The 21,041-nt window shown below is 45.0% G+C and overlaps 1 long non-coding RNA gene and 1 pseudogene across 1 annotated transcript; one reads left to right on the forward strand and one right to left on the reverse strand.

Annotated features, from left to right (window-relative positions):
- The first annotated feature begins 1,646 nt into the window (after positions 1-1,646).
- On the forward strand, positions 1,647-4,890 carry LOC136488092 (uncharacterized; annotated as a pseudogene).
- A 719-nt stretch (positions 4,891-5,609) lies between these two features.
- LOC136487461 (uncharacterized) lies at positions 5,610-17,626 on the reverse strand. Its single transcript, XR_010767269.1, has 3 exons — positions 17,482-17,626; positions 5,777-5,804; positions 5,610-5,685 (listed from the first exon to the last, which is right to left on the reverse strand). It is a non-coding gene; the product is annotated as an uncharacterized lncRNA (long non-coding RNA).
- Between the last annotated feature and the right edge of the window lie 3,415 nt (positions 17,627-21,041).

The raw sequence follows: 21,041 nt of genomic DNA on the forward strand, positions 1-21,041 counted from the left end.
ACTATTGATGTACATATTTGGAACTATTTGTTACTATTTGAGTAATGTAATCATATAAATAAATATTGAGAAGTTCTAGATTGAAGACCCATTTTTCATTCTCCTCGTAACATGAAGGCTGGGTCATTGTTTTAATTAACATTGAAGTTATGTAACTATTGATATTTGGAACTACTTGTTATTACAATTGCTTTCTTGTAATTGAAGTTCATTGTCGCAATCCATTGTTTCTCAATGGCTGGGCAGCATCAGCATTGCTGTGCATGTTGAATCCCAGAAGGCTAGTGGCGGCCAGTAGAGTTAACTTGCTTGGCTTTCGCGTAGCAGCAACCAATATGGATCGAATTTTTTTTCCAATTAGTCATAGAGATTTAAATACAAACTAATTAGTCATAGACACAATAGAAAGCCTGAGTGGCTAGAGTTTTTTTTTAAATTAAATAATTAAAGTGCACCATTTTTTGACCAAGTAAAAGTGTAAAACTAGACATTACCTATATATAAAATATAGCATACAAGAGACATAAGTTGTGATGATCCAGGTGCACGATTAGAAGCGGAACGAAACAACGAAATCGGCCTAACAAGGAAAATGCGATCCAGATGTTGCCAACGCGTGAGCATGCGATCGATGCGTGATTGGAACCAGCATCCTACGTTGTCTTCCTCATGGCAACTGTACAAGTTAGTGTTTCGGGGAGGCGGTGGGGAACCTCTAGTGTTCTCTGGGCTTAGAAGGAGGAGTATGTACGTCTTCAATTTTTAGTATTTAGTGATTCACACATTCAGTTATATTGTAGGGCATTAGAATGGAAAAATATTTTGGTAAGAAAGATGCACTTTGAGTCAATACATTGTTTAAGCTTTGTATTGTTTTAGCCCACCTCTTGGTCGGTTTCTGGATCCTCCACTAGCGGGACCAGCAGTGGTGGTGGTTCTAATAGCGGCGAGCGAGGCGATAGGGGGCCACAGAGTGGGCGGCGGAGGACATCCGGTATGGGGCGGGGGCAGAGTAGGTGGAGGGGGCGAGGGGTCAGCATTTTGCTCCAAATGAGATAGAGAGGAGGGCGGAGGCCGACTAGTGGAGGTGGTTGGTGGGTAGTGGGATCGGCGACTGGTCGCTGTTGGTGGGTGAGGCTGGCGGCAGGGCAGGGGCGGTGGTGCCGAATCCTCCGATTTCGATTAGAGGAGGGTGGGGGAAAGAGTGGTGGGGATGGGCGGCGGAGGACGGGGGTGAGAGCTGGAGTGGTTTTAGCAAGAAGAAGAAAGGCAAATTTTGGGCTGGCACACTGGGGAAACGTTGTTTTGGCTGCGGCACACCGCCAACTGTGTTATTGGCTGAGACACATTGCGAATTCGGGTTCCTTTGTTGTAACACACCGCGCGCAGTAAACAATCATTTTCCCTGGTTTTGGACAGAGAACTTTTTGGAAATGACAATGGGTGCCCCTGGGTCGACTTGACTTGCCTGGTTGACCTAGCTGCTCTTGCAATTCCCCATCCCTGGCCGCCATCAGTCTCACCACCGCCACCAGTTTAGCCGTTGCCCTCCTCTCCGCACCCGCGCTCCCTCCTTGTCCATAATCGGCGCCACCTTCCTCTCCGCAGCTATGTGTCCATAGATCCAAGCAGAGGAGTTGGACGAGATGGCACCAGAGAAACGTAGGAATCGCTTGGGACCGAGGAATGAATGGCAATCGAAGGGCCTAAATCTTGGTTGGGTTCCAGAAGGGTAATCATTTTTGGCCATTTGATGTGCAAGTTGTTCAATTAACTATTTCAGTGTATCTCCATCAAGTGATTTGGTTCTATTTGGCGTTATCAATATGCGTTAAAGCCTCGGTCGATTTAGGGTCGATTTAGGTTTTCAATTATGAATCACTTTTCATTGTTCTCTACCATTTTTTTCATTTGTTTTAGGATGGATAGTAGTTCGGCGTGCAGAATTGCTGCGCGCGTTCCAAATTATGTCGAGGTTTGCGATGATGGTAGTCATGTAGTGCACCCAGATTCAAATCTTGAGCTTGTTGTTGATCGTGATTCAACCAACTTGATGGACCTAAAAGATGAAATAGCAAAGAGAGTGAAGCATGGTTCGAATCAAGGAATATCAGTTTGCTATTGGAACAGGACTGTGTCCGCTTTCACCAATGTAACTTCTGATGCCAGCTTGATGGATGCAATGGACCTGTATTGGGAGATGAGGAGGTTGCCTCTGTTTGTGGCAGTTTATGACACAGTGACAGTTGAGCACAGCCAAAGTGTATCTGTTGAACCTTCTACACATCATGTCGGCAGTGCTAGTGTTGCCACAGAGCCCCTCCCTCTGGCTTTGATTGAGTATGTTGCTGAGGATGAGACAGAAGATGTCGTAGCTAACAATGCAGAGACAGGGACTACCAAAACCAAGGCTAAGTCTAAGAGAGGTAAGGGAAGGAAAAGGGATCTCTCAGATGATGAGGAACCATGGGATGAGGATGAGGTAGAATATGTGGGTCTAAATGATGAGCATCCATATTTATCTGATGTTGAAGAACAGCTAGAACATGAGGGGCAATCAACTGATGGTGACTGTAGTGAGTTGGATGACCTTTTTGTTGATGATGAAGCTGGATGTGAGATTGTTGAACATGTGACTGACCTAGAGAACCCAACCATTGCTCTTGGTGTCACATTTGAAGATGGAGATACTTTTAAGAGGGCAATTAGGCAGTTTGTTGTTCTTAATGAGTTTGAAATTGATGCACATTATAGTGAGGCTAAAAGGTACAGAGGGTTCTGCAAGGGCAGAAGTAGCAAAAAGAAGAAGTGTAGGTGGAGGATTCATGCTTCTGAGCTGCAGGATGGCAAGACATGGCAGGTCACCATACCTACTTTTAACTATGTAATTTATAGTTATATGTGGTGTATTGTTTGTTTCATGCCCTTGTAAGCTGATTTAGCCCTTCTTTTTTGTTGCAGATAAAAAAGCTCCATGCTAAGCATAACTGTGCTAGCACTTCCAAGCTTGACCAGAACTGCATGGCTACCAACAAATGGGTCAGAGACAGAGTCATTGACATTCTTAGGGATCAACCAAATACTGGAGCTGCAGAACTAAAGAAAGATCTGGAGAAGAAGTTCAAGATCATGCTATCTTACTACGTGGTTTGGGATGGGAGAAGGTTGGCTCTAGAGCAAATAATGGGAAAGTGGAATGACAATTTTGCTAATGCTTTTAGTTTCAAAGCAGATGTAGGGAGGACCAACCCTGGAAGCATAGTGGAGATAGAGTATGCTCCTGGTGGTAAAAAGATGAGGTTTACGAGGATGTTTATTGCATTGAAGGCTTGTGTAGATGGGTTTCTCAATGGTTGCAGACCATTTTTAGGTGTTGACTCCACTGTTTTGATAGGAAGGTGGAGGGGTCAATTGGCATCAGCTTCAGCAGTTGATGGTCACGGCTGGCTATTTCCAGTTGCATATGGGGTGTTTGAGTCAGAGTCCGCAGATAGCTGGAAGTGGTTTTTTGAAAAGCTTCAGACTGCAATAGGCTCACCTCCTAGACTTGTGATATCCACAGATGCAGGCAAGGGTATAGATAGTGCAGTTACAGCTGTGTTTTCAAATGGAGTGGAACATAGAGAGTGTATGAGGCATCTAGTGAAGAACTTTCAGAAGAGGTATAGAGGGGCTGTTTTCAAGAAACACCTTTGGCCTGCATGTAGAGCTTTTAACAAGAAGCACTATGAGCATCACTACAAGACCATGCAGAAAGCTTCTCCAAATGCAATAAAATGGATAGAGGAGAACCACAAACATTTGTGGAACAGGTGGAGATTCTCACCGGATAGCAAGTGTGACTATGTCACAAACAATATTGCAGAGACATTTAATAGTTGGATCAGAAAGGAGAAAGCACAACCAGTCATCCCACTGATGGACAGGATAAGGCAGATGATCATGGAGAAGCATGACCTTAGAAGAAGGTTATCCAACAAGATGATAGACAAGATCCTTCCTCATGTAACTAAAGATCTGAATGCAAAAAGCAGAAACCTAAACTATGTCATTCATAGAGGACACAACAACACAGCTGAGATTCAAGGCACAACTAAAGAGCTAAAGACCTGGAGACACACTATTGATCTAGATAACAGAACATGTAGCTGTAATAGGTGGCAGATCACTGGGCTCCCCTGCACTCATGCCCTTTGCTTCATTAACTCACTGAGAAACAAGAGTGCAGAGGACTATATTGATGACTACTACTCTGTTGATGTGTTCAAGAAGGCATATGCCAGAATTGTAATGCCTATGACAGATAGGAACCAATAGCCCAAGGTAGACATGGGTTTCAAACTATGGCCACCAATCCTAAAGAGGGCAGCTGGCAGACCTAGAACAAGAAGGATAAAGGGTGCAGAAGGAGGGAGAACCAGTGGAATGAGACAGTGCAAGAGGTGTGGACAATTTGGTCACATGATGAAGACTTGCAATGAGACAGTGTATGACAGTGATGCTCCACCTCCAGCCGCACCTAAGCCAAAAAAGAGAGGAACAAAAAAACAAAGGCTACAAGCACTGCATCAACCCAACAATCCCAAACTGGAGCATGTTCCATCACCATTACAGCCCCACTACTAACCAACAGTCCTGCAGGCAACACTAGGAGGCTACATATCTCACTACCCTTGAACTTGTAACAATTTGCTTCTACTGTACTAATGTCTTTCATTTGTTAACAGTCGCAAGAGGAAGATGGAAAGAGATGGTGCAGAATCCACTGATGGACAGAGTACGAAGGGAGTGAATGGAAAAAAAGGCAAAACAATGCAAGGGAGACAAGGTGCAGCCGAAGAAAGATCTGGGCAAGGCCAAGAAGCAGCTGGTGATGGATGTGCTTGTTGAGTGAAATAATTGCAAGTGTAGTGTTTGCAACCTGCTGATGATGCTTTTGGAAGATGACTTCTAATGTTGTCTAGAACTATGCTTTTGTAGCCTTTGTAATGTAATCAGCCATAATTGGCCTAAATTCAGACTTTTCGTTGTTATGTGACTTGGCTATAAGCCAAACTTGAAGGCTTAAATTCAGACTTGTCGCTGTTATGTAACTTGGCTCGAAGCCAAACTTGATGGCTTGTAATGTTAAGACTAGATTGACTTGCAGTTGATCTATTTTGTAGTTGCCATGCACTAAAACACATACACTTCATTGACAACCAAATTAGAACATCAGAACATACAATAGCATTCATTGACACATAAGGGAGACATAAGTGATAGACATCAACTAAAAGTTCACACAGGATGCCTACATTAACTCTAACAAATCAATGCTCACTTCACTAACACCACCAAGAGAAGTAGCACTACAATGAACATGATTGCTAGACCTAAAACAAGCAAACGATCGCCTATCTTGTCGATGTTGCTCCCTATTGACTGATTGCCATCAACAATTTTCTTCAAAGCGGCATGTGCATCCTTCATAGATGCGGTTGTGCTTTCTAACAGGGTAGTGCATCCTCCAATTGATTCCTTCAAAGACTCCATGGCTTGAATCAGCTCTTGAGAGGACATCCTTGGATCCATGGCTTGAGTCAACCCCAGAGATGGCGACCCTCTACCGATCTTTGAGAAACATCGTGGAAGCTTGGATTTGCCGATGAGGTACTCAACGTATTGGTCCTCCCACATGTAGAACTAACAAAAGAAGATGAGGAACAATGCTCAGATGAAATCGGCCATACAACTACATCAATAGGCGGATAAAATTGCAGATCTACCAACGTACATGGTTAATTAGAGGACACTTGTAGAACCTGTTGACACCGTTTTTTGCACGTGTCAAAATGATCAGAGTGGGCTAATCGGCAGAAGGAAAGTTACTGTATATGCTGACAGCTGATGAAAATCAGCTTGTAAAGATGGTTGCCGATGAATGGTGGTGATCGATGGAAAGGTTGATTTAGACTCGGGCGTTGCCGATAAGGTTGGAGATGTTATTGTCGATGCCGATGAAGGGAGGCTTGAAAGCTACTGCCGATGAAACAGGAAGTATGCCGATGGAAAGGAGGTCGATGAGAATTCCATCGTAATTGAGGCGGACAGGGAAATAGATAGGGGTTGATTTCCTTTTCTATATTTGTTAGAGTATGATTCATGTAAGAGTCACGTGTTTCCTTAGATATGGACTTGGTGTCCTAGTCGTATTTGGTTATGTCTCTTTAGATCAGGGTATAAATATAGATTGAAGGGCAATGTAATCAAAGAATATATAAAAAATCAATATCAAAACCAATTTTTACTCCTATTTGCATCTACTTACTTTTCGGCGACTTCGTCAATTTGCATATTTTTTCTTTTTACGAGTTCTCATTGATTCGGCGAGTTGCATCGCTTCAGTGCAACCTTCGGCGATTCTCGAGTTCCGTGTGAGTACCTCTTGGCCGTGACTTCCGGGCGTATCGCTGTTGTCAGGACCAAAGTGCTTGTATCTTCATCCTTATCGATTAACAGGTCAAATCGACTGGCACGCTTTGGATATCGATTCGGGTATTAGCCCTTTGTGTTTGCAGATCCACTTTTGCATCAACACATCTTTTGGCACGCCCTGTGGGACCAATCAATCCGATCAATATGTTCAATTCTGAGATCGATTCAGGGAACATTATCGCGGTATCAAAAGAAGATGTTAAGGAAGAGCAGAGGCAGGCTATGGAAAAGGCTGTAGAAGAATACAAGCAGCTTTGTCTGAAATTGTTTAGCCTGAACAAGAGTGGACAAGTTATCCAGAAGCAAGATTTGTCGTTGCCTCGGCAGGTTACTTTTGACTCCAATCCTGGTAAACTTCAAGAGATGGTTAATTCTACAGTAAATCATGCTTTGATTAATCATTCCAATGTGCTGTCCAATACTGTTCATAATGTTGTGGTTCGAACTCTCAAAGAAGGACAAGCGTCACCGCATTACGTTGGGCCTGCCTATCACCAACCAGAGCCGGCATCTGTCAATACTCCATCGGCTCCCTCGGCCGTTGTGGGTACAGAAGTTACTTCTCCTCCAGTATCGGCAGGTTTACCTAATATTCAATCTACACCAATACGATCAGATTCGGTACTACCAGGAGGACGAGTTCAGCTTAATACAGATCTATCGGCATCAGCTATGTCCGCCCCTATGTCTAAGAATAGCCAGATTCCTGCTAATTGGTGGGGATATGGTATGCCTCCGGAGTCATCTGCTTTCAATCCTGGGTTACCTCAAGTGTTTGATGCAGTAGGGAAAGCTCCTATACCATCGGCTGTTTCGCCGATGACTCAAGTGCCTCAATATGCCACAGCAACTACTGTGGAACCAACTCCAGGAGGTTTCCAGATGCCTTTGGTTCAAACACCCAATTCAAGTCCATTGGCAAGCTTATGGCCGATGTAGCAGAAAGCCCCTGCTATGAGTCAAACTGGGGTTCATTTCATGCCTCAAGCTGGTTATAATTATCCAATAATGTCAGCAAATTACCAGCCATCGGTAAGTTTTGTACCGATGAGTTCTAATAATGGTTGGTCAGGACAGTTACCTGTTCAACATACAGTTCAACAAAATCAGCAGGTTGCAGGGATTCAACAAGGTCATATGCAAGCTGGTTTCCAGAATCAAGCATCGGCAGCTCAGTCGATGAATCCTTTCCAGCAGGTTAATGGACCACAAGTAACGGCAAATATGCCTATTGCTGGAGATTGTGGGCCGCAAAGATATGTGGAGGGATATCAGCAGGTACCTCCTGTAGAAATTCAGCCAGTTCGTCAGCAGGAGGCTGATGCTTTTTGGGCCGATAAGATAGCAGAAATTATGAAGGATCAGTTTGGGATAAAGCCCAAGGTCAATACTTATTCTCATCGGACTCCATACCCTCGTGCATATGATTTAATTCCTCTCCCAAATCGGTACAAGGTACCAGATTTCACTAAATTCTCTGGGCAAGATGATACATCAACAATGGAACATGTCAATCGCTTCATTATTCAATGTGGAGAGGCAGCTAGCAGAAATAAATTAAGAGTTCGGCTATTTTCATCATCTTTGTCTGGATCAGCATTTACATTGTTCATTTCATTACCACCAAATTCTATTATTACTTGGGTTGATCTTGAAAAACAATTTCATAAGTATTTCTTTGCTGGAATCTATAAAAAGAAGCTTACCGATTTAGTAAAATTGAGACAGCGTAATAATGAATCGGTAGAAAGCTTTGTGCAAAGGCTACGAGATGTAAAAAATAAGTGCTACAGCCTGGTGCTGGATGACCGGCAGCTTGCCGATCTGGCTTTCCAAGGGTTATTGCCACATCTTAAAGACAGATATGCTTCTCAGGAGTTTGAAAGCCTCAGTCATCTTGTGCAAAGGATCTCTGATCAAGATACTAGGGTTTTTGAACCTAAAAAGAATTGGAGTAAAAAAGTATCATTTGTTGAAGAAGTAGGAGATTCTGATTCTGATGAAGAACCAGTTATCGGCTTAGCTGAGTGGGTTAAGAACAAAAAGCCGATATCCTGTCCCTTTGGTCAGAAAGAGCCAGAAAAGTTTACCTTTGATATCACCAAGGCCGACAAGATATTTGATCTTCTGCTTCAAGAGGGCCAAATTAAGCTGTCACCTAATCATGTGATCCCATCGGCAGAAGAGTTGAAGAAGATCTTGTACTGCAAATGGCACAATGCAACTTCACACAGTACAAATGAGTGCAAGGTGTTCAGGCAACAGTTACAATCGGCTATTGAATCTGGGAGAATTAAGTTTGGTACTTCCAAGGCCCAGAAGCCGATGAAAATTGATCAACACCCTTTTCCAGCAAATATGTTGGAGGCCAAAGGGAAGACCAAGGTATTGACGTCAGAAGCTGCTGAGAAAAACACATCAGTGGATCCCCAACATCGGATAACTACCGATGATGCAAAAAGTAAGGGTTTGCTGGGAGAAAGCAGTAGTTCCAAAAATCCTCCTCGACCTGGCATTGTGATTACTCATCGAAGGCAGCAGGAGGGTTGGAGACAGCATCTTAAGGCTTTGTTTGTGAAAGGCAGAGTTGATGGGCAGCCTGTATCTAAGATACTTATCGATGGAGGGGCTGCGATTAATATTATGCCTTATGTGATGTATCGGAAACTTGGTAAGGGAGATCAAGACTTGACCAAAACCGATATGATGCTGAAGGATTTTGAAGGCAATGTGTCACCGGCTAAAGGGGCAGTATGCGTTGAATTGACCATCGGCAGCAAAACCTTGCCGACAACATTCTTTGTTATTAATGGCAAGGGTGCATATAATCTGCTTCTAGGGAGGGATTGGATTCATGCTAATTGTTGTGTTCCTTCTACAATGCATCAATGCCTCGTACAGTGGATTGGGGATAAGATTGAGGTTGTCCCTGGTGATTCTTCTTATATCATCGCATCAGCAGAATCAGATACTTATTAGCGAATTAAATGCATATCAGGAGAAGTTTGGGAAAAAGAGTTACTTAGAGTTGCTGATTATGAAATTCCACCGATCCAAGCAGTCGGTTCTGAAGAAGAGTTTTAATGGATAGGTTTGCCGATGATGGAAAATTAGGTCAAGGGTTCACATCGGCAGATGATTTAGTAGAAGTAGATATTGATGATGGCGATAGGCCAAGACCTACTTTTATTAGTGATAAGTTAGATTCCAAGTGTAAGCAGCAAATAACTGATTTGTTAAAAGAGTATAAAGATTGTTTTGCTTGGGATTATACTGAGATGCCTGGATTAGACCGATCGATAGTTGAACATCGGTTACCTATCAAATCTGGATTTCGGCCACATCAGCAGCCAGCGCGTCGATGCAACCCTAATATACTTCCTGATATTAAGGCTGAAATAACTAAATTAATTGAGGCAAAGTTTATTCAGCAGTGTCGATATGCAGAGTGGATCTCTAATGTGGTTCCTGTTTATAAGAAGAATGGAAAACTTCGTGTTTGTATTGATTTCAGGAATCTCAACAAAGCCACACCGATGGATGGCTATCCAATGCCGATTACTGATTTGTTGATTGATGCTGCAGCCGGACATCAAATTATCAGCTTCATGGATGGTAATGCAGGTTACAATCAAATATTCATGGCTGAAGAGGATATTCCCAAGACTGCTTTCAGATGTCCAGGTCATGTAGGGTTGTTTGAGTGGATAGTCATGACGTTTGGTTTGAAAAATGCCGGCGCTACTTATCAAAGAGCTATGAACTTTATTTTTCATGAATACATCGGCACATTAGTGGAGATTTACATTGATGATGTAGTGATTAAGTCTGGAGATATCACAAAACATCTAGCCGATCTACGAAAGATACTGGAGTGCACAAGGAAGCATGGATTGAAGATGAATCCTAATAAATGTGCATTTGGTGTATTGGCAGGTCAATTCTTGGGTTTTATGGTGCATCAGCGGGGCATCGAAATCAGTAGGAAGTCTATTGATGCAATTAACAAGGTGGTTGCTCCTGCCAATAAAACTGGATTGCAATCTTTGATCGGTAAGATTAATTTCATTAGAAGATTCATATATAATCTGTCGGGTAAGATCAAGGCTTTTAGTCCATTACTTAAATTGAAAGCCGATCAGGAATTTGTATGGGGAGCTAAGCAGCAGTTAGCCCTAGATGAAATTAAGAAATATTTAACAAATCCTCCAGTGCTAGTTCTGCCTCAACACGGGAAACCTTTCAGGTTGTATTTGTCAACTGATGATACCGTTATTGGTTCAGCTCTTATTCAAGAATTTGAAGGGAAAGAATGTGTTATTTATTATTTGAGCAGAAGATTAGTGGATGCTGAGACAAGGTATTCGGCCATCGAAAAATTATGTCTATGTTTATACTTTTCTTGTGTCAAATTAAGACATTATTTGTTATCTGCCGAATGTACGGTCATATGCAAAGACGACGTAGTCAAGTATATGCTGTCGATGCCGATATTAAGTGGTAGAATCGGCAAGTGGATTTTAGCATTATCAGAATTTGAACTACGTTACGAATCGACTAAGGCAGTTAAGGGGCAAGTTATGGCTGATTTTGTCACTCAGCATTGTAATACAGTGGACTCTCTGGAGGTTGCTCCTTGGACACTTTTCTTCGATGGGTCCACATGTGGTGAAGGAGCAGGTATCGGCATTGTGTTGATTTCACCTCAAGGAAGGAAGTATGAGTTTTCATGGCCGATTGTTGCTACATCAACAAACAATCAGGCTGAATACCAAGCCTTGATAAAAGGGTTAGAATTGCTGAAGGAGATACGTGCCAATGCTGTTGAAATCTTTGGTGATTCTATGCTAGTTATAAATCAATTGGCTGGGATTTATGAATGCCGAAGTGAAGTTTTAATTTCGTATTATGAAAGATGCTTGCAATTGTTGAAAGGGTTTAGAGATTTTCATCTTGAACATATTTCTCGACTGCATAATGAGGAGGCTAATCGACTAGCTCAGCATGCTTCAGGGTATCAGCCTATTCAGGAAGTGCTAACATCGGCAGTCGATACCGATGACTGGAGAAAGGAGATTGTCGATTATTTGAAGGACCCATATAAAAAGGTTGAAAGACGTATAAGGTTCCAAGCTACCAAGTATGTGCTCCTCGATGATGAATTATATTATCGAACTATAGATGGAGTTTTACTCAGATGTGTTAGCAGTGATGAATCAAAAACTTTGATGGGTGAAATTCATGAAGGAGTGTGTGGAGCGCATCAATCGGCTTTCAAGATGAAGTGGATGATCAGAAGGAATGGATACTATTGGCCGACTATTCTTGAAGATTGTTTTAAATATTTTAAAGGATGTCAGGGATGTCAAAAATTTGGTAATATTCAAAGAGCACCTGCATCGGCTATGAACCCTATAATTAAACCTTGGCCGTTCTGGGGGTGGGCTATCGATCTCATCGGTCAGATTTATCCGCCATCGAGCAAAGGACATAAATTTATTCTGGTTGCTACCGATTATTTCACAAAATGGGTTGAGGCAATTCCTTTAAAAAAGGTGACATCGGCTAATATGATTGATTTTGTGAAAGAGCATATTGTTTACCGATTGGTATTCCTCAAACTATCACTACCGATCAGGGTACTATGTTTACATCGGGAGAATTTGATGAGTTTGTTGTGGATATGGGAATTAAAGTTTTAAATTCTTCTCCATATTATGCTCAAGCTAACGGTCAGGCTGAGGCTTCTAACAAAGGGATCATCAAACTCATTAAGCGCAAAATTAAAGAAAATCCTAAGAGGTGGCATACAGTATTAAATGAAGCCTTGTGGTCATATCGGATGTCATGTCATGGTACAACCAAGGTAACGCCTTATCAGTTAGTATATGGACACGACGCAGTATTGCCTTGGGAAATTAAAATTGGCTCTAGGCGAATACGTTCTCAAAATCAGCTGACAGCCGATGATTATGATACTCTTATGAAGGATGAGTTGGAAGATGTGGCGGGTCATCGGTTAAGGGCTTTAGCTAGCATCGAAGAAAATAAGAAAAGAGTAGCCAGATGGTATGACAAGAAGGTGAAGGTAAAGGAGTTTGCCGATGGAGATCTGGTCTGGAAATTGATTTTACCGATTGGGACTAAAAGTTCAAAGTTTGGAAAGTGGTCTCCTAATTGGGAAGGTCCATATCGGGTAAATCAGTCTGTTCCTGGTAACGCCTATATTCTAGAAACCCTCGAAGGGGTTATGTTTCCCAGAGCATTAAATGGAAAATATTTAAAGAAATATTACCCTAGTATCTGGATGGATGCATAAAAGTATAAGTGCCGATAACGGTCCTATCGGCTAAAATTATACAAGGATGTCAATGTCTCATAAAGTGCCGATGCAATAGACAAGATTTACAAGTTTAACAAGGATTGGATAGCCAATATCGCACGCAGGCGAATCTGGTCGGCTTCCTTCATTTCTTTGATGTCTTCATCGGCAGCACCCTCCACAGGCTTGAGTTTTTTCTTCATGGCCAAGGCTTTGCGAGCCTGGATGTCTCTTTCTTGCTGAAGGGCCTTGATGGCATCGGGTAGCTGGTTTTCTTCTTGTTGGGCATGAGTTAAGGCTGCCTCGACTTCTTTCAATTCAGCCAATAGAGCCATCCTCTTTGCCGATAAATCTAAGATTTTCTGCTTAAGTTCAGCGCCCGAAGTCTGCAAGCTGCCGATGCCCTTGTGCTTCTCATCGGCAATCTGTTTCAATTGTAGCATCTCTTCTTTGAGTTGAGCCTGAGCTGCTCTATCGGCAATGCGTTGAGCAGCCCGTTGATATTGCAGTTGGCGGCTTTCTAAATGGGCTGCTGGGAAGAGTGCTTCTTCAACATCGGCAGGGACCTGGCCACGGATTGTTTTGAAAATTGCCTTTGCGGGGTCCGAGTCATCTACCAGTTGGGCGGTATCCTACTGTAACAAGTCCAGGAGAGCTTCCAACTTGGACTTAATTTCTGCCGATATTGTTCCCAGTGCAAGGGAAGAACTTGTTTCCTCTCCATCATCGTCAGAAACGTCAATGGCAAAGGAAAATAGGCTATTTGGGGAGTCTTGTTCCTGAGAAAAAGAGAAAGAGGTCAGTTGAGGATAAGTATGAATGTTATAAATCGACTAGGTCAATTGGCTTACCTGTTTCAAGGCAATTTCCTGTACTTGGCTGGAGGAAGCAGCCTGGAGTATGCCATGTGGAGGATCGGCTGAGCTTGCCGATGGGATATCCTCTGTGGCCTCATCGGTGGTTGGCCCTTGGGGAATGATGACCGATGGTATGTCCTGTACAGGAGGATTGACTGTTTGCTTAGTTGCATCGGCTGATTCTGGCCGGCTTGCAGACGTTGGGGCAGATGTGGGGATCGACATGGACTTTTGTCGTTTTGGCTGTGCCTCGGCATCTGTTAAGGCTTTGCGCTTTGCTTGGTCCTCAGCAACAGTTGGCTGGGGGGCATCGGCACTTGTTGGTTGTGGAGCTTAAACATCTAGTACACTTGCCGATGTACCCATTTGTTGCTGCAAAACAAGTGTAAGGTATGATATTTAACAGATAAAATGTGAAATTAAAGGAATACCTCTGAAGGTTTGTCAGAGGTAGTGGTGCTTGATGTTGGAGGAATTGCCGATGATGATCCAGCAGCGGCTCTTACACCCTGATGATTAATGTTAATACAGTTTGTGATTGGCATGGGTAGAAATAAACAGGGTTGTTACCTTGAATGCCTTGATCAGGGTTGTAGCAGCAGCCAATGGAGTGGCCCTAGCTGTAGCCAATTTGGACTTGGAGGTGATGGTCTTGGCACGGGTCTTCTGGTGAGTCAAAGCAGCTAAGGTGGGGGCATTGTAGCCGATCGGTGATATCGGGGAAACAGGCCGAAGATCGAAGGGTTTCCCACTTTTGCTCATAGATGGTGCTGGGTTGTTAACCTGTCACGAGAAAGTTAGTTACCGATATATGAAAGGAAAAAGCAGAGGGGAGTTAAAAGAAACTTACTGCGTCATCGGGAATGGCGTATTCAGGGTCGATCATGTGCCGATATGTGTGAGCAGATGTTGCAAACAGTTGTTCCCTCCACTCTCGCCACCATTGCTTATATGATTCGGTGATGAAAGATACTGGCGTCCAGATGGATAGATCGACATCTGTAGTATCGACATCGGGGGAGAGTTGCACTACCCTACTCCAATCTGTTCCGCAGGTGATTGTTTCTCTAGGTTTGATCACATCGGCAAAACAAAGTTTGATTGGCAGTTGCCCAAAAGCTAATTGACGGGATACTGCCGATGGATTGTAAAATTCATACATGATATTGGTGTTTTTCCCGCTACCGAATGTGTTTACTGGGATTGCCCTGGGAGTAATGATGGCCATCATGAGTTCATTATCCTGGTTCAGAGTGTCATCGGCAAAATTGAAAAGAATGGGGAATCTGTTTTCTTCGTCAAGATAAGGTACCCAGGCCCTATGATCACAAGAAAGACCATTGTAGAAGCTTTGGAAGAATCTGCCGATCTGGTCTTCATTGGCCTCTGTTCCAGGGAGAACAATTATGGCTTCACCAAAATTGAGGGGTGAGCGTGTTGCCGATTCCTCATCCCCAAGCACGTGGTCTTCGGCAATTTCTCGTGGGAATTGTTGGGCAAAGAAGTCCCATTGCAAATGTTTGTGCATATGGGCATTCAGCCACATGTTGATAAACCACCACGGGCCTCCTAAGTTGCCGATGGGTTCGCCAAGCAAAAGTTTTTGAGATACTTGATGAAGAAGATGATAAGTGGAGCTCAGAAGGTATCGGCCAAGAGGGAACCTTACACCATTGGCCAAAAGTTCAGCCGCGGGGAGGAAGGCATTGGTTGGTCCTACTGATCGACCACAGAAGATAAATTTTTCTAACCACATATTCAAGAATGTGGCATGTTCCCTCTGGTTAACTGTCCCAGTCCTCTGGCATTCTTGAATATATCCTGTCCAACCGCCGATGTTGCGGGTATTCACCCTATATTCAGATTTTCTGCCATAGATGGAGCCTTCATCGGCAGTTGAAATGTCCAAGCCAGTGAGCATGTAGACATCGGCAAGTGTGGGAGTAGCTGGGCCATGTCCAAACATAAAAGTGTTTGTTGTGTCTGACCAGAAGTAAGCAGCTGCAATCATCATTGACTCGTTCTTTTGCATATCGGCAATGGATAGCCTAATGCATTGGTCTAGCTTCCGTTCTGCCCAGTGTACTTGCATTGATCTGTTGACCCTCAAGTACCAATCTTTCCACCCTTTGGTGGTTTTGGGCCAAGATCGGAATGTATCTTTCCATAAATTCAGAGAGAAATTTTGGGCTCTAAAAGGGATTCTGTTAACCTCTGCATTAATCAGATCAGTTGGATCTGGGTTGCCCATTGGTCCTAGGCATTGGACATGCGGCTGATCGGTTGGAATAACTAATTTATTGTGAAGTTCCTAAGTTTAGAGGATTCGAAGAACAAAGAAAAAGAGAAAAATTACCAACTGTATGAACTCGCAAAGACCAGAGGAATCAAGGTAAAAAGTAACGGAAGTGGAACGAACCGCAGGGACGTCAAAGTTGATTGCCATTATCTTGAGGTAGATGGGGGCACGAGCTGGAGACTCGAGGTTGACGCTGGAGAAAAGTTCTTGTTGGTTGAGGCCGCGCGGTTGTTCGTCGGAGTCGCCGCCGGAAAGAGAGAGTGCCAAAGATTGGAGTCTGAGGGTAGAAAACGAGGGTTCCGGAGAAATCTATTTATAAGCCGCTTGGAGTAGGGGTATTCTAGACTTATCTCTATGCCGCGCGCATGTAGGTCGAGGTGGTTCAGATGGATATGGTAACTGTTCGCACGATAATCAAGGGATTGTGCAGATGATTTGATGGCAAGTAATCATGATTTGGAAGAGATCTCGGTACAGGATATTTTAATTCTGAAAATGGCGGCATTATTATGTTAGGATCTTGCCGATGGATTATTGTTTCGGTATCTTAACCATAATCAGGGCAAGAGTGGTTGGAAATTGTGCGATATTTACTGAGGTGCGTGAATCAGGACTAGATTTGATTAGATTTGATAACAGATCAAGTTTTGGTTTGGAGGATGAGTTACGGTAATTGGGCGAAGGCAAACGTTATCTGGAGTAAATTTCGGAGCATTAATGGTTTTATACTCCAAAATTGGGGGGCATGTGTTGACACCGTTTTTTGCACGTGTCAAAATGATCAGAGTGGGCTAATCGGCAGAAGGAAAGTTACTGTATATGCTGACAGCCGATGAAAATCAGCTTGTAAAGATGGTTGTCGATGAATGGTGGTGATCGATGGAAAGGTTGATTTAGACTCGGGCGTTGCCGATAAGGTTGGAGATGTTATTGTCGATGCCGATGAAGGAAGGCTTGAAAGCTACTGCCGATGAAACAGGAAGTATGCCGATGGAAAGGAGGTCGGTGAGAATTCCATCGTAATTGAGGCGGACAGGGAAATAGATAGGGGTTGATTTCCTTTTCTATATTTGTTAGAGTATGATTCATGTAAGAGTCACGTGTTTCCTTAGATATGGACTTGGTGTCCTAGTCGTATTTGGTTATGTCTCTTTAGATCAGGGTATAAATATAGATTGAAGGGCAATGTAATCAAAGAATATATAAAAAATCAATATCAAAACCAATTTTTACTCCTATTTGCATCTACTTACTTTTCGGCGACTTCGTCAATTTGCATATTTTTTCTTTTTACGAGTTCTCATTGATTCGGCGAGTTGCATCGCTTCAGTGCAACCTTCGGCGATTCTCGAGTTCCGTGTGAGTACCTCTTGGCCGTGACTTCCGGGCGTATCGCTGTTGTCAGGACCAAAGTGCTTGTATCTTCATCCTTGTCGATTAACAGGTCAAATCGACTGGCACGCTTTGGATATCGATTCGGGTATTAGCCCTTTGTGTTTGCAGATCCACTTTTGCATCAACAGAACCTCTGCCCAAAGCTCTTGTCCTGCTTCGACACTAGGCCAATCAACTGAGCTCCACACTTGCTGCAATCGACCAGGGGAAGGTTGCTTGTGCCATCCCTAAACGCGTCCAAAGATGGCGCGCTCGAGGCAGCCTCTGTCTTCGAGCTCGAAGCCATCTTCCCCTCCTGTCGATGCATCGAGTGCTAGGGTTTCATGCGACAAGAGCGAGAGAGAGAAGAGAGGAAGCCGACCGACTGGGGAAGAAGAAGACGGTGTGGGGGATGAGGCAGCGACCGGGTGGGGCTTATTGGGTTGGGTCGCACCACTTGACTCAGCTAGGGGCAAACTCGTACAGTCACCTAATGTTCTCTGTCCAAAACCAGGGAAAATGATTGTTTACTGCGCGTGGTGTGTTACAACAAAGAAACCTGAATTCGCAATGTGTCTCAGCCAATAACGCAGTTGGCGGTGTGCCACAGCCAAAACAACGTTTCCCCAGTGTGCCAGCCCAAAATTTGCCAAGAAGAAACGGAAGGAGAAGAAAAGAAATCCACGCATCGCTACAGTTTGGGGCACACTCATGTTGATTAAGGGTGTTAGCGTGTGGGGGTGAGATTTTGTTACACTTGTGGGAATGAGAAAAACTGACTATATATATATATATATATATATATATATATATATATATATATATATATATATATATATATATAGCATGCATATAATGTTAACGTAACACACATCTACATACACTTTTCTTGCAGTTTTTACTATTAGTGATCTATGACTAGACTTTCCATCTCCTAGTCTCCCTATAACATGTAGGTCCACGCCATATAGACTCTTTGCTCGACTTCCTCCTTCCAAGCTCGTGGCCACTAAGGCACGCCGTTAAATTTTGGCTTAATATATTCTTAGAAGGTAATCTTGGACTTAGGATTTAACCTTTGGACTGTTGACATGCTTTGCACCATCACTGACAACATTTTTCTCATTCCGTTAGCCCGTTAGGCGTCGCCGGCAAGGAAGAAGAAAGCAATATTTCTTCTCTCACGCGCTTGCCCTGACATCAACGGTTTTGTGTGCCAACAAAAAAAGAAAGAAAACTATCCCGAAAATTTGAAGGAAGCGAAATCCTTTTCCTCATTCTGCTTTGGTCACATTCCTCCCCAAACCCTAGGACACCACCCATCCCCAATTCCTAGCCCCCGGTGACACTGCTCGCGTGGGTGCCGCTTCAAGAGGTGAGCTCATCTCATCGCCGTAGTCCACGCCATCGATCGCCCCATCACAGTGAGTTCCTCACTCCGTCCCTCGCTCCAAGCCTCTTTCATTTTCATCGTCGAAGCAGCGGAGGCATTGTTTGACCGGTTTGGCTCCGGGTAGGATGTTGAAACTGTGCTCGGCGACTTGCCTCGGGATTCCTGGCATGTCGGAGGGTTTCCATGCAAAGATGTCCCGATTTCGGAGCAAGAAGTCAACGAGAGCCCGCAACCGACCCGGACGATTTTGTTGGCGTCGTCGGGGTCGACCTGCACCCCCTTGGTATCTTCTGTGCGTTTGGAGGTTCCTGATGATTGTTTTCTCGCGCTGGATTTCGGGTGCAACCTCGGTCACAGTGGCCTAGATGGCCCGAAGCTTCGGGGCTCGTCTTGCGTCTGTCGTGATATTGAGGTTTTCCTCCTCGCAGGAGTGTGCCTGGTGCAGGTCGCCACTCACGGTGATGGTCCCTCGAGGGCCAGGAAGCTTGAGCTTAAGGTAAGCGTAGTTAGGGACGTCCATTAATTCCACGTAGCATGGTCGGCCTATGATGGCTTGGTAGGCAATCGGGAGGTCCATTACTTCGAAGACGATTGTTTTCGTGCGGAAGTTCGCCCGTCCTCCAAATGTGATGGACAAAGCAACCTGTCCGAGAGGAGAGGCTCGTATCCTAGGCACAACCCCGTAGATGGGGGCACTCGTCGGCTGTATTGCCGCTCTGGGGAGGCCCATAGCATCGTACGTCCACGCATATAGGATGTTGAGTCCGCTCCTACCGTCCATCAGCACCTTAGTTAGGCGTGTTTCGTCGACTATTGCGCTGATGACGAGGGGGGACCGCCCCGGCTGCTGAATGTGGTTGGCATGATCGGACCTATAGAAGGTGATTGTTGTCTCTGACCATTTTAGATAGGCCGGGGTGGCTTCGGCTTGGGATGTGGCCATATTGATCTCTCTCACCACCGGGTTCTTCTTACGTTTTGGCTCATCGGCAGGACCAGGCCGTGACCTACGACGAGGGAGGAGGTTGGCCCTCCCATCAGGATGACCTCTTGGATGCGGCCACCGGGGGGCGTTCTGCAAGCCTGTTCGCCGTGGGCCACGGGGTCCAGGTCTCTGGAACGGAGGACCAGGCCATGACCTACGGTGAGGGAGGGTGCTGGCCCTCCCATTGTGATGAGCTCTTGGATGCGGCCACCGAGGGCCGTTCCGCGAGCCTGTTCACCATGGACCATGGGGTCCGGGTCTCTAGAATGGAGGACCCGGTCATGACCTACGGCGGGGGAGGCTGCTGGTCCTCCCGTCATGATGAGCTCTTGGATGCGGCCACCAGGGGCCATTCTGTGAGCCTGTTCGCCGCGGGCCACGGGGTCCGAGTCTCTGGAACGGAGGACCCGGCCGTGACCTATGGCGGGGGAGGCTGCTGGCCCTCCGTCATGATGAGCTCTTGGATGCGGCCATCGGGGGCCGTTCCGTGAACCTGCTCGCTGTGGGCCACAGTGTCTGGGTCTTCGGAATGGAGGACCCGGTCGTGACCTACAGCATGGGAGGGCGTTGGCCCTCCCGTTGTGATGAGCTCTTGGATGCGGCCACCAGGGGCTGTTTCGCGAGCCTGCTCGTCGTGGGCCACGAGGTCTGGGTCTCCAGAACAGAGGACCCAGCCGTGACCTACGGCGGGGGAGGGTACTGGCCCTCCTATCATGATGAGCTCTTGGATGCAGCCATCAGGGGGCCATTTCGCAAGCCTACTCGCCGTGGGCCATGGGGTCCGGGTCTCTGAAATAAAAGACTCGGCTATGACCATCGATGAACGAGGGCGTTGGCCCATCGACGCCGATGAACTCAGGGTTCGTTCGATGGATGCGGTCGCTAGGGGCCATTCCATAGGTGAATCCATCGTTGGTGTGAGGAGCCATTGTTTCCTTCTCAACAATGAGAGTGTGTGACTGCCCCCTACCTGGTGCACCAACTGTTGGTGTTTTGTTGATCGACTAGTGAATTTATATGAATGTCGCACTGCTCGAGGATGACGATGGTAGCTTCTAAAAGACACGAGGAGTTAACTGGTATAGGCTGGAGCCCTACGTCCAGTCTTAGAGATGATCAAGTGCGTGTTCCTCGCTTGAATGCTCTGAAGTTCTTACAATGGCGGGTGCAAGAATGGTGGAAGAGGTAGGAGATGGACTGCCCGAATGAGAGCTTTGGGGTCTGAAGGCTTGGAAGGGTGCCCTAGCTGCCCTTATATAGAGTTTAGGGGGAGCCACCATGGCCATGACTGCGCCACTCGCAGACACCATGGCCTTGCACTCACCTGGATCTAA

Source organism: Miscanthus floridulus, chromosome 10 (assembly GCF_019320115.1).
Source record: "Miscanthus floridulus cultivar M001 chromosome 10, ASM1932011v1, whole genome shotgun sequence".
Taxonomy (NCBI): Eukaryota; Viridiplantae; Streptophyta; class Magnoliopsida; order Poales; family Poaceae; genus Miscanthus; species Miscanthus floridulus.